Raw genomic sequence first — 14,358 nt, 5'->3', positions numbered from 1 at the left:
ATGGAGGGTCAGTAGAGCATCATGGATGGGGGGGTCAGTACAGCATCATAGATGGAGGTCAGTAGAGCATCATGGATAGGGGTCAGTAGAGCATCATGGATGGAGGGTCATTAGAGCATCATGGATGGAGGTCAGTAGAGCATCATGGATAGGGGTCAGTAGAGCATCATGGATGGGGGGTCAGTAGAGAATCATGGATGGAGGGTCAGTAGAGCATCATGGATGGGGGGGTCAGTACAGCATCATAGATGGAGGTCAGTAGAGCATCATGGATAGGGGTCAGTAGAGCATCATGGATGGGGGGTCAGTAGAGCATCATGGATGGGGGGTCAGTAGAGCATCATGGATGGGGGGTCAATAGAATACCATGGATGGGGGGCAGAAGAGCATCACGGATGGGGGAGCAGAAAAGCATCACAGATGGGGGGCAGTAGATCATCATGGATGGGGGGTCAGTAGAACATCATGGATGGGGGTCAGTACAGCATCATGGATGGGGCAGTAGAGCATCATGTATTGGGGGGAAGTAGAGCATCATGGATGGGGGTCAGTAGAGCATCATGGATAGGGGTCAGTACAGTATCATGGATGGGGGTCAGTAGAGCATCATGGATGGAGGGTCAGTAGAGCATCATGGATGGGGGTCAGTAGAGCATCATGGATGGAGGGTCAGTACAGCGTCATGGATGGGTGGTCAGTATAACATCATGGATGGGGGTCAGTAGAACATCATGGATGGGGGTCAGTAGAGCTTCATGGATGGGGGTCAGTAGAGCATCTTGGATGGGGGGTCAGTAGAACATCATGGATGGGGGTCAGTAGAACATCATGGATAGTGGTCAGTAGAACATCATGGATAATGGTCAGTAGAGCATCATGGATGGGGGTCAGGAGAGCTTCATGGATGGGGGGTCAGTAGAGCTTCATGGAAAATGGTCAGTAGAGCATCATGGATGGGGGTCAGTAGAGCTTCATGGATGGGGGGTTAGTAGAACATAATGGATGGGGGGGTCAGTAGAGCTTCATGGATGGGGGTCAGTAGAGCTTCATGGATGGGGGGTCAGTAGAGCTTCATGGATGGGGGGTCGGTAGAGCATCATGGATGGGGGGTCAGTAGAGCATCATGGATGGGGGGGTCAGTAGAGCTGCATGGATGGGGGGGTTAGTAGAACATCATGGATGGGGGGGTTAGTAGAACAACATGGATGGGGGTTAGTAGAGCTTCATGGATGGGGGTTAGTAGAACATCATGGATGAGGGGGTTAGTAGAACAACATGGATGGGGGGTCAGTAGAGCTTCATGGATGGGGGGGTCAGTAGAGCTTCATGGATGGGGGGTCAGTAGAGCTTCATGGATGGGGGGTCAGTAGAGCTTCATGGATGGGGGGTCGATAGAGCATCATGGATGGGGGGGGGTCAGTAGAGCTTCATGGATGGGGGGTTAGTAGAACATCATGGATGGGGGGTTAGTAGAACAATATGGATGGGAGGTCAGTAGAGCTTCATGGATGGGGGGTCAGTAGAGCTTCATGGATGGGGGGTCAGTAGAGCTTCATGGATGGGGGGTCAGTAGAGCATCATGGATGGGGGGCAGTAGAGCATCATGGATGGGGGGCAGTAGAGCATCATGGATGGGGGGCAGTAGAGCATCATGGATGGGGGGGTCAGTAGAGCATCATGGATGGGGGGCAGTAGAGCATCATGGATGGGGGGCAGTAGAGCATCATGGATGGGGGGCAGTAGAGCATCCATCCATGATGCCATAGGTCAGGTTTTTCTTGCACAGTTTTTCTAGCTTGATCTCTGTGCCTCAATATAATAAAGTGCATGAAATTTTAAAAGGATGCACAATTGGGAAAAGACAATCAGGACGAACAGTGAACTTCCCATGTCCTTCGCCACCATAAGAGTGAAGTATACATGCACAATTGTTTGCGTAAAAATAATTTTTACTCAGATGATAAATGCAATGAATTTACGAAATTTAAGAAATTGTGCAATGGGAGGAAAGACATACAACAATGTTCTTCCAACATCCTATGCTACCTAGGGAGTGGATACTTGCACAGTTTATTTTTTATTTTTTACATTTATACAGTATACAGATAGAGCTGAAGGAGAGGCATATACAGTGGGGCAAAAAAGTATTTAGTCAGCCACCAATTGTGCAAGTTCTCCCCTTATAAAGATGAGGCTGTAATTATCATCATAGGTTATAACCTCAACTATGAGAGACAGAATGAGAAAAAATCCATAAAATCACATTGTCTGATTTTTAAAGAATTTATTAGCAAATTATGGTGGAAAATAAGTATTTGGTCAATAACAAAAGTTCATCTCAATACTTATTATCCACTTTGTTGGCAATGACAGAGGTCACATGTTTTCTGTCTTCACAAGGTTCTCACACACTGTTGCTGGCTATTTGGCCCATTCCTCCATGCAGATCTCCTTTAGAGCAGTGATGTTTTGTGGCTGTTGCTGGGCAACACGGACTTTCAACACCCTCCAAAGGATTTCTATGGGGTCGAGATCTGGAGACTGGCTAGGCCACTCCAGGACCTTGAAATGCTTTTTACGAAGCCACTCCTTCGTTGCCCAGGCAGTGCGTTTGGGATCATTGTCATGCTGAAAGACCCAGCCACGTTTCATGCATGATGTTTCCACCCCCATGCTTCACAGTAGGTATGGTGTTCCACATTCTTCCTCCTCCAAACACGACGAGTTGAGTTTTTATCAAAAAGTTCTACTTTGGTTTCATCTGACCATATGACATTCTCCCAATACTCTTCTGGATCATCCAAATGCTCTCTAGCAAACTTCAGACGGGCCCAGACATGTACTGGCTTAAGCAGGGAGACACATCTGGCACTGTATGATTTGAGTCCCTGGCGGCGTAGTGTGTTACTGATGGTAGCCTTTGTTACTTTGGTCCCATCTCTCTGCAGGTCATTCACTAGGTCCCCCCCCCCCCCCGTGTGGTTCTGGGATTTTTGCTCACCGTTCTTGTGATCATTTACACACCACGGGGTGAGATCTTGCGTGGAGCCCCCAGATGAAGGGAGATTATCAGTGGTCTTGTATGTCTTCCATTTTCTAATAATTGCTCCCACAGTTGATTTCTTCACACCAAGCTGCTTGCTTATTGCAGATTCAGTCTTCCCAGCCTGGTGCAAGTGTATAATTTTGTTTCTGGTGTCCTTCGGCAGCTCTCTGGTCTTGGCCATAGTGGAGTTTGGAGTGTGACTGTTTGAGGTTGTGGACAGGTGTCTTTTATACTGATAACAAGTTCAAACAGGAGTCATTAATGCAGGTAACGAGTGGAGGACAGAGGAGACTCTTACAGAAGAAGTTACAGATCTGTGAGAGCCAGAAATCTTCTTGTTTGTAGGTGACCAAATACTTATTTTCCACCATAATTTGCTAATATATTCTATAAAAATCAGACAATTTGATTTTATGGATTTTTTTTCTCATTCTGTCTCTCATAGTTGAGGTTATAACCTATGATGATAATTACAGCCTCATCTTTATAAGGGGGAGAACTTGTACAATTGGTGGCTGAATAAATACTTTTTTGCACCACTGTAAGTACTATGTATCCTATATAATATATGTACGCTGTGGGACCAGTAATGGGGGACTTCAATAATAAAATGCGGACCACTTTTTCGATCTCGTACGACATCTTTAAAGGGGTATTCCAGGAAAAAAAAATTTTTTTATATATCAACTGGTTCCAGAAAGTTAAACAGATTTGTAAATTACTTCTATTAAAAAATCTTAATCTTTCCAATAGTTATTATGAGTACTTATGAGCTTCTGAAGTTAAGGTTGTTCTTTTCTGTCTAAGTGCTCTCTGATGACACGTGTCTCGGGAGCCGCCCACTTTAGAAGCAAATCCCCATAGCAAACCTCTTCTAAACTGGGCGTTTCCCGAGACAGGTGCCATCAGAGAGCACTTAGACAGAAAAGAACAACCTTAACTTCAGAAGCTCATAAGTACTGAAAGGATTAAGATTTTTTAATAGAAGTCATTTACAAATCTGTTTAACTTTCTGGAGCCAGTTGATATATATATAAAAAAAGTTTTTCCCTGGATAACCCCTTTAACACTTAGTTTCCTCTACATTAATGTGCGATCTAAACATCCGCTGACCCCGGTGACTTTTTTCTCTCTTTTGCAGGATACATATGAAGGTGAACTATACATGACGGTAGAAGAGGCAATATCTGGCGGCTTTGAAGACTGGAGAAAAGAAATGAACAAAATTTACATTGAAGCCCAAAAAAAAATAAAAAAAATAAAAAAAAAACATTTCGGCTCCGTCGTTGCCCTGTAGACCAGAAAGGTGAATTTCAATTTGGCTGCTCTGCAGAGTTGCATTGCTGTGTCTAATGGAAGATATACCCACCGGTAGGCGGCCGGGAAACCTTGAGGCCAAGGTGAGGCGGCGTTATTATTGTCTATGTAATATTATTCCGCTGCATTTCTCGCCACAAGGTCAGATGTAGTCCCGGTAGGTAAAGCTTAAAGCTCCACTGACTGCAACTTTATTAGGATCGTAGACGAACGTTATGTATCCCGACGCCTAAGAGTGTACAGCAATAAAATAGCACGTAATTCATAATCTAAATGTATAGAGCAGTGGTCTTCAACCTGCGGACCTCCAGATGTTGCAAAACTACAACTCCCAGCATGCCCGGACAGCCAACGGCTGTCCGGGCATGCTGGGAGTTGTAGTTTTGCAACATCTGGAGGTCCGCAGGTTGAAGACCACTGGTATAGAGGGTCTGTTGTTCGCTCCCTATAGCCAAGGACCTCACTTAGTGTTTCCCAATCAGTGTGCCTCCAGCTGTTTTAAAACTATTGCAAAACTACAACTTCTAGCATGGCTGTCCAGGCAGGCTGGGAGTTGTAGTTTTGCAACAGCTGGAGGCACACTGGTTGGTAAACACTGCACACAGTACTACTCCCCTCATTATCTGTATCTGAGATAGACAGTATCACACTTGAGGGCTTAGATACATCAGCCACAAGATCAGATGTAGTCCAGATAGGTAAAGCTTAAAGGGGTTATCCAGGAAAAAAAAACTTTTTTATATATATCAACTGGCTCCAGAAAGTTAAACAGATTAGTACATGTCTATTAAAAAAAATCTTAATCCTTTCAGTACTTATGAGCTTCTGAAGTTAAGGTTGTTCTTTTCTGTCTAAATCCTCTCTGATGACACGTATCTCGGGAACTGCCCAGTTTAGAAGCAAATCCCCATAGCAAACCTCTTCTAAACTGGGCGGTTCCCGAGACAGGTGTCATCAGAGAGCACTTAGACAGAAAAGAACAACCTTAACTTCAGAAGCTCAGAAGTCCTGAAAGGATTAAGATTTTTTAATAGAAGTAATTTACAAATCTGTTTAACTTTCTGGAGCCAGTTGATATATATATATATATATATATATTTGTGCTCGGGGCTACAAATAGCGAGCCTACCTACTTAAAACTAACTCAACTATGGCTAGGCAGTCTGAACTGTGCCATATACTGCCGCGTAAGGGTACACCTTGTAAAATAAGAGGGCATACCTTGGAAGAAGTAGAAGAAAAGAAGGGAGGGCAGGGTGGGACAACGCGAGAGCCGTGGCACACTGAACACAGGGAGCCGCGGCTTTTAAGCGCAAGTACCGCCCCTCCCACAAACACAGGTTAAGTGACTCAGTCAATTAACCTTCGCACTTGTGCTCGGGGCTACAAATAGCGAGCCTACCTACTTAAAACTAACTCAACTATGGCTAGGCAGTCTGAACTGTGCCATATACTGCCGCGTAAGGGTACACCTTGTAGAATAAGAGGGCAAAACTCAAACCAAACAGGCAACTCAGAAATCAAAACAAGCTTTATTAGTAATTACAACACAAGCGATTCAAAAGCACACTGCATCTCCAATTTCGGGTTTGGAACATAACGTATGTACGCACTGGACTTCCAGCGACCTAACTTCCTGATAACATGAGCAGGAACACCATGACGAGAGGCAGACGCGGCTGCCCCTATGCGTAGAGAATGACCGGATATGACCGAAGCATCATGGCCTAAGGATTTAACTAAAACACGTAAATAACGAACAAAAACTGAGGAAGTAAGAGCAATGTTATTAAACAACAACAAAGGGCATTCTGGACTGTCATGAACACGAAGAGCAAGTAACGAGTTAAAGACCAAGACCGGACACCATTTGTGAGAGGTTTTAAAATATTTGACGTGCACCTTCTGACCGGGAAGTGATGTCTTAGTGTCGTTCAGAACGAGAGTGAAATGATCCGTGGCTCGCTGCAATTGTCCCAACTTGAGAAATGGAGCGGTACTAGTTCTACTCGTGAACTCGCCCGGCCTCAGAAAGCCATAGAAACCTAAGAAGAGGGCTGCTTTTAGCGTTAAACTATTACCTAGACCAAACGGGGAGTGATCCAGGGCATCTGCCAGCTCCCTAAACAGCGACCCCGAGATGGGCTGCCAGCCTGGAGGCTTTGGTACTCTACTTTTGGCAACCCCCTTAAGGGCAGCCTTAACTGCATGCGAAGTAAACAAAGATGCCCGATCCGGGAACTTCAAAGTAACAAAGTGTTGTATGCCTGCCAAATAAATCTTTATGGTGTTATATGCTAGCCGTAAGGAGGAGTGGCAAAACCCTATAAAGGCTAAAATAAAAGATACTGAAAGGACATCGTTATGCGGGTGAGACTGACAGAACTTAGTAAACAGATTAAAGGCCGTACGGTAAACTTTCTGAGTGTTACGGGAAAGTGAACTATTAATCAAGTCCTGACCTACAGACAAATAGGCATTTAATTCAAAACCAAATCGTGGAACGCTGGAACAATGCATCCTGATGGATCGGCCTCTGGCATTACCTGGAAGAAAAGTGCAAAATTGAGCCTAGACAGTGCATCAGCAGCCGTGTTCCTAACACCATCTATATGTGCACTAGAAAAGTGAAAATTATGTAACAATGATAACCATACCAGTTTACGCATCAAAGACATGACCTGTGGGGACGAGGATCTACTTTTAAGCAGAATATACACCGTAGCTTCATTATCAGAAACAAACAGTACTGACTTCCTAAACCATAGGTGACCCCACACACTGGCAGCTGCAACTATAGGGTACAACTCAAACAATGCTGAGGACCTGCTAAAACCCGGAGACTGAAATACCTCAATTGGCCAAGCACTGGCCAACCAATGATTCTCCCAAATGGCTGCAAAACCCACTGAGGAGGAAGCATCGGAAAAAACTAAAAGGAGAGGCATTATCGATACCAGGGGTGAAAAAGGATACCCCATTCCAGTTAGTCAAAAACGTATGCCACATAGCAAAATCGGCAATCGCTTGTCTATCAAATATGACTACGTCGCTTTGGCCAGGCACAGAATTCATAGCGTCTAACAACCTGGAAACAAAACTCCTACCCTGTGGAATTACACGCATGGCAAAGTTCAGCATGCCGAGAATGGATTGCAGCTGCACCTTGGTCACCCGGGGTGAATTGACAAGATCACGCATGGCCTGTCTAATACGTGAGAGCTTGTCGAGCGGTAATCGGGCTTCCATGACCTGTGTGTCTAGAACAATACCTAAGAAAGTCAGTGACTTGCAAGGGCCCTCAACTTTTTTATCTGACACCGGAACCGCCAGTTGCTGGAATACTGCTAACGAGGTTGTCAAGTCCCTGGGGCACACGTTACCTGGCTCAATAAACAAAAAGTCGTTCAAGTAGTGGATGACATGGGAAAAGTCAAACCTGTTTTCCAGGAGCCAGTGTAGGGATTGCGCAAATTTATCAAATAACCAAGGACTACTCCTGGAACCAAAAGTTAACTTAACAGCAAAATAATACTTGTCGCGCCATTTAATACCGTGCCACTTCCATAGCTGAGGCATAATGGCCAGGAGCTTAAAGGCATCGGAAATATCGATCTTGGACAGCCACGTGTTACCGCCCATGCTCAGGATGACCGCTATTGCCTCATCTATGGAAGCATATTTCAGGGAGAACTCTTCAGCGGGAATAAGAGAGTTTAAACTAGGTGTGTGTGCAGAGTAAGGGGCGGACAAATCATAAATTAAATGAAGTTTATTACTGAATTTCCCAGCCACCAACCCCAATGGGCTTACTGTCACGATGCCGGCTGGCAGGTGGTGGATCCTCTGTGCCAGAGAGGGATTGGCGTGGACCGTGCTAGAGGATCGGTTCTAAGTCACTACTGGTTTTCACCAGAGCCCGCCGCAAAGCGGGATGGTCTTGCTGCGGCGGTAGTGACCAGGTCGTATCCCCTAGCAACGGCTCAACCTCTCTGGCTGCTGAAGATAGGCGCGGTACAAGGGAGTAGACAGAAGCAAGGTCGGACGTAGCAGAAGGTCGGGGCAGGCAGCAAGGATCGTAGTCAGGGGCAACGGCAGAAGGTCTGGAATCACAGGCAAGGAACACACAAGGAACGCTTTCACTGGCACTAGGGCAACAAGATCCGGCGAGGGAGTGAAGGGGAAGTGAGGTGATATAGGGAAGTGCACAGGTGTAAACACTAATTGGAACCACTGCACCAATCAGCGGTGCAGTGGCCCTTTAAATCGCAAAGACCCGGCGCGCGCGCGCCCTAGGGAGCGGGGCCGCGCGCGCCGGGACAGAACTGACGGGGAGCGAGTCAGGTACGGGAGCCGGGGTGCGCATCGCGAGCGGGCGCTACCCGCATCGCGAATCGCATCCCGGCCGGAGGTGGTAACGCAGCGCCCCGGGTCCGTGGAACCGACCGGGGCGCTGCAGTGAGGGAAGTGTAGCGAGCGCTCCGGGGAGGAGCGGGGACCCGGAGCGCTCGGCGTAACAGTACCCCCCCCCTTGGGTCTCCCCCTCTTCTTGGTGCCTGAGAACCTGAGGATCAGACTTTTGTCCAGGATATTGTCCTCAGGTTCCCAGGACCTCTCTTCTGGACCACAACCCTCCCAATCCACTAAAAAAAAAGTTCTTCCCCTGACCTTTTTGGAGGCCAAGATCTCTTTGACAGAGAAGATGTCCGAGGAGCCGGAAACAGGAGTGGGAGGAACAGATTTAGGAGAAAAACGGTTGAGGATGAGAGGTTTAAGAAGAGAGACGTGAAAGGCATTAGGGATACGAAGAGAAGGAGGAAGAAGAAGTTTGTAAGAGACAGGATTAATTTGACACAAAACTTTAAAAGGACCAAGATAGCGTGGTCCCAACTTATAGCTCGGGACACGGAAACGGACATATTTAGCGGAGAGCCATACCTTGTCTCCAGGGGAAAAAATGGGAGGAGCTCTTCTTTTCTTATCTGCGAATCTCTTCATGCGAGAAGAAGCCTGTAAGAGAGAATTTTGGGTCTCTTTCCATATGGTGGAAAGATCACGAGAAATTTCATCCACAGCGGGCAGACCAGAGGGCAAGGGGGTAGGGAGGGGGGGAAGAGGGTGACGGCCGTACACCACGAAAAACGGAGATTTGGAGGAAGATTCAGAGATTCTGAAATTATACGAGAATTCGGCCCAAGGTAGAAGATCTGCCCAGTCATCCTGGCGGGAGGAAACAAAATGTCGTAAATAGTCACCCAAGATCTGGTTAATTCTCTCTACTTGTCCATTGGATTGAGGATGGTATGCAGAAGAAAAATTTAATTTAATCTTGAGTTGTTTACAGAGAGCCCTCCAGAATTTAGACACAAATTGGACGCCTCTATCCGAGACGATCTGTGTAGGCAACCCGTGAAGACGAAAAATGTGTACAAAAAATTGTTTAGCCAACTGAGGCGCTGAAGGAAGACCAGGAAGAGGGATGAAATGTGCCATTTTGGAGAATCGATCAACGACCACCCAAATAACAGTGTTGCCATGGGATGGGGGTAAGTCAGTAATAAAATCCATACCAATCAGAGACCAAGGTTGTTCGGGGACAGGAAGAGGATGAAGAAAACCAGCGGGCTTCTGGCGAGGAGTCTTATCCCGGGCACAGATAGTGCAGGCTCGCACAAAGTCCACCACATCAGTCTCAAGAGTCGGCCACCAATAGAAGCGAGAGATGAGTTGCACAGATTTCTTAATGCCCGCATGACCTGCGAGATGGGAGGAGTGACCCCATTTGAGGATCCCAAGGCGTTGGCGTGGAGAAACAAAGGTCTTTCCTGGAGGAGTTTGCCTGATGGAGGCTGGAGAAGTGGAAATCAGGCAGTCAGGAGGAATGATGTGTTGAGGAGAGAGTTCAATTTCAGAGGCATCTGAGGAACGAGAGAGAGCATCGGCCCTAATGTTCTTATCAGCAGGCCGAAAGTGAATTTCAAAATTAAATCGGGCAAAGAACAGAGACCACCTGGCCTGACGAGGATTCAGCCGTTGGGCAGACTGGAGGTAGGAGAGGTTCTTGTGATCGGTGTAAATAATAACTGGAAATCTTGATCCCTCCAGCAGATGCCTCCATTCCTCAAGTGCTAATTTAATGGCTAGAAGCTCTCGATCCCCGATGGAGTAGTTCCTCTCCGCCGGAGAGAAGGTCCTGGAAAAGAAACCACAAGTAACAGCATGCCCGGAGGAGTTTTTTTGTAGAAGGACAGCTCCAGCTCCCACTGAGGAGGCATCAACCTCCAATAGGAAGGGTTTAGATGGGTCAGGTCTGGAGAGCACGGGAGCCGAAGAAAAGGCAGACTTGAGTCGTTTAAAGGCGTCTTCCGCTTGAGGAGGCCAAGACTTGGGATCGGCATTTTTTTTTGTTAAAGCCACAATAGGAGCCACAATAGTAGAAAAATGTGGAATAAATTGCCTGTAATAATTGGCGAACCCCAAAAAACGTTGGATGGCACGGAGTCCGGAGGGGCGTGGCCAATCTAAGACGGCAGAGAGTTTATCTGGGTCCATTTGTAGTCCCTGGCCAGAGACCAAGTATCCTAGAAAAGGAAGAGATTGGCATTCAAACAGACATTTCTCTATTTTGGCATAGAGTTGATTATCACGAAGTCTCTGAAGAACCATACGGACATGCTGGCGGTGTTCTTCAAGATTGGCAGAAAAAATCAGGATATCGTCCAGATATACAACAACACAGGAGTATAGGAGATCACGAAAAATTTCATTAACAAAGTCTTGGAAGACGGCAGGGGCGTTGCATAGACCAAAGGGCATGACCAGATACTCAAAGTGTCCATCTCTGGTGTTAAATGCCGTTTTCCATTCATCCCCCTCTCTGATGCGGATGAGATTATAAGCACCTCTTAAGTCCAGTTTGGTAAAAATATGGGCACCTTGGAGACGATCAAAGAGTTCAGAGATAAGGGGTAGGGGGTAGCGGTTCTTAACCGTGATTTTATTAAGACCTCGGTAGTCAATGCAAGGACGTAGAGAGCCATCTTTTTTGGACACAAAGAAAAATCCGGCTCCGGCAGGAGAGGAGGATTTACGGATAAAGCCCTTTTTTAAATTTTCTTGGACGTATTCAGACATGGCAAGAGTCTCTGGGACGGACAGAGGATAGATTCTGCCCCGGGGTGGAGTAGTGCCCGGGAGGAGGTCAATGGGACAATCATAAGGCCTGTGAGGAGGTAGAGTCTCAGCTTGTTTTTTGCAAAAAACGTCCGCAAAGTCCATATAGGCCTTAGGGAGACCGGTTACATGAGGAAGCACAGGGACACGGCAAGGTTTACTGGGAACCGGTTTTAAGCAGTCCTTGGAACAAGAGGGCCCCCAACTCTTGATCTCCCCAGTGGACCAATCCAGGATTGGGGAATGGAGTTGAAGCCAGGGAAGTCCAAGAAGGATTTCAGAAGTGCAATTGGGGAGGACCAACAGTTCAATCCTCTCGTGATGAGATCCGATGCACATTAGAAGGGGCTCCGTGCGGAAACGTATAGTACAGTCCAATCTTTCATTGTTTACACAATTGATGTAGAGGGGTCTGGCGAGACTGGTCACCGGGATGTTGAACCTGTTGACGAGAGAGGCCAGGATAAAATTTCCTGCAGATCCAGAGTCCAAGAAGGCCACAGCAGAGAAGGAGAAGGCAGAGGCAGACAACCGCACAGGCACAGTAAGACGTGGAGAAGCAGAGTAGACATCAAGGACTGTCTCACCTTTGTGCGGAGTCAGCGGACGTCTTTCCAGGCGGGGAGGACGGATAGGACAATCCTTCAGGAAGTGTTCGGTACTAGCACAGTACAGGCAGAGATTCTCCATGCGGCGTCGTGTCCTCTCTTGGGGTGTCAGGCGAGACCGGTCGACCTGCATAGCCTCCACGGCGGGAGGCACAGGAACAGGTTGCAGGGGACCAGAGGAGAGAGGAGCCGGGGAGAAGAAACGCCTTGTGCGAACAGAGTCCATATCCTGGCGGAGCTCCTGACGCCGTTCGGAAAAACGCATGTCAATGCGAGTGGCAAGATGGATGAGTTCATGTAGGTTAGCAGGGATTTCTCGTGCGGCCAGAACATCTTTAATGTTGCTGGATAGGCCTTTTTTAAAGGTCGCGCAGAGTGCCTCATTATTCCAGGATAATTCTGAAGCAAGGGTACGGAACTGTACGGCATACTCGCCAACGGAAGAATTACCCTGGACCAGGTTCAACAGGGCAGTCTCAGCAGAAGAGGCTCGGGCAGGTTCCTCAAAGACACTTCGAATTTCCGAGAAGAAGGAGTGTACAGAGGCAGTGACGGGGTCATTGCGGACCCAGAGCGGTGTGGCCCAAGCCAGGGCTTTTCCAGACAGCAGGCTGACTACGAAAGCCACCTTAGACCTTTCAGTGGGGAACTGGTCCGACATCATCTCCAAGTGTAATGAACATTGGGAAAGAAAGCCACGGCAAAACTTAGAGTCCCCATCAAATTTATCCGGCAAGGATAGTCGTATTCCAGAAGCGGCCACTCGCTGCGGAGGAGGTACAGGAGCTGGCGGAGGAGATGATTGCTGGAGCTGTGGTAGTAACTGTTGTAGCATAACAGTCAGTTGAGACAGCTGTTGGCCTTGTTGCGCAATCTGTTGTGACTGCTGGGCGACCACCGTGGTGAGGTCAGCGACAACTGGCAGAGGAACTTCAGCGGGATCCATGGCCGGATCTACTGTCACGATGCCGGCTGGCAGGTGGTGGATCCTCTGTGCCAGAGAGGGATTGGCGTGGACCGTGCTAGAGGATCGGTTCTAAGTCACTACTGGTTTTCACCAGAGCCCGCCGCAAAGCGGGATGGTCTTGCTGCGGCGGTAGTGACCAGGTCGTATCCCCTAGCAACGGCTCAACCTCTCTGGCTGCTGAAGATAGGCGCGGTACAAGGGAGTAGACAGAAGCAAGGTCGGACGTAGCAGAAGGTCGGGGCAGGCAGCAAGGATCGTAGTCAGGGGCAACGGCAGAAGGTCTGGAATCACAGGCAAGGAACACACAAGGAACGCTTTCACTGGCACTAGGGCAACAAGATCCGGCGAGGGAGTGAAGGGGAAGTGAGGTGATATAGGGAAGTGCACAGGTGTAAACACTAATTGGAACCACTGCACCAATCAGCGGTGCAGTGGCCCTTTAAATCGCAAAGACCCGGCGCGCGCGCGCCCTAGGGAGCGGGGCCGCGCGCGCCGGGACAGAACTGACGGGGAGCGAGTCAGGTACGGGAGCCGGGGTGCGCATCGCGAGCGGGCGCTACCCGCATCGCGAATCGCATCCCGGCCGGAGGTGGTAACGCAGCGCCCCGGGTCCGTGGAACCGACCGGGGCGCTGCAGTGAGGGAAGTGTAGCGAGCGCTCCGGGGAGGAGCGGGGACCCGGAGCGCTCGGCGTAACACTTACTCTCCAAACGTCAAAGGGGGGCTCATCAAACGGACCAATAACAAAACCCTTGTCTATTTCAGCTTGTATCAGGGTATCTACAGCCCTAGGGTCCCTTAGAGCAGAACGTAAATTGTCACACTCATACGTAGCAGAGGGTAAAGTAATGAAACCTGTGTGGAAACCTGACCAGAATCCATTAATCAAAAACTGAACAAAACACCTATCTGGATGATCAGCAAGAAAATGTTCTAAACACAACACGTCTATCACTGCTAGTCATGCTTTCGACTTCTGTGGACAACTGGCCTTAGGATGGGCCCTGAAACAGAATGCACAGACATGTAAAAGTCTACACTGGTTATAATTGCAAGACCCAAAATTGAAATTATTGCAAATTTGAGATTTACCAAGATACTTGATGGGCCTACCTAACTTGTCAATCAAGCTCGGGTGTTTCTGATTCCTAGGCTGAAATGTGGGTGAAGACGTGCCGGGATTTACCTCGGATGGGGAATTAACAGTATTGCACCATTCAGTGGTATGGGCGATGGACTGACACCGAG

The 14,358-nt window shown here is 48.0% G+C and overlaps 1 long non-coding RNA gene across 1 annotated transcript in view; it reads left to right on the top strand.

The window, feature by feature from the left end:
* LOC130293532 (uncharacterized) overlaps nt 1-4,287 on the top strand; it is a 196,082-nt gene extending 191,795 nt beyond the window's left edge. Inside the window, exon 3 of the long non-coding RNA XR_008848242.1 lies at nt 4,188-4,287. This is a non-coding gene — a long non-coding RNA (uncharacterized LOC130293532). The remainder of the gene's footprint in view (nt 1-4,187) is intronic.
* Nucleotides 4,288-14,358: the final 10,071 nt, after the last annotated feature.

This window comes from Hyla sarda, chromosome 10, assembly GCF_029499605.1.
Source record: "Hyla sarda isolate aHylSar1 chromosome 10, aHylSar1.hap1, whole genome shotgun sequence".
In the NCBI taxonomy this organism is placed as follows: Eukaryota; Metazoa; Chordata; class Amphibia; order Anura; family Hylidae; genus Hyla; species Hyla sarda.
Note: the sequence above shows the minus strand (reverse complement) of the source record. Positions and strands in the feature narration are given on the sequence as shown.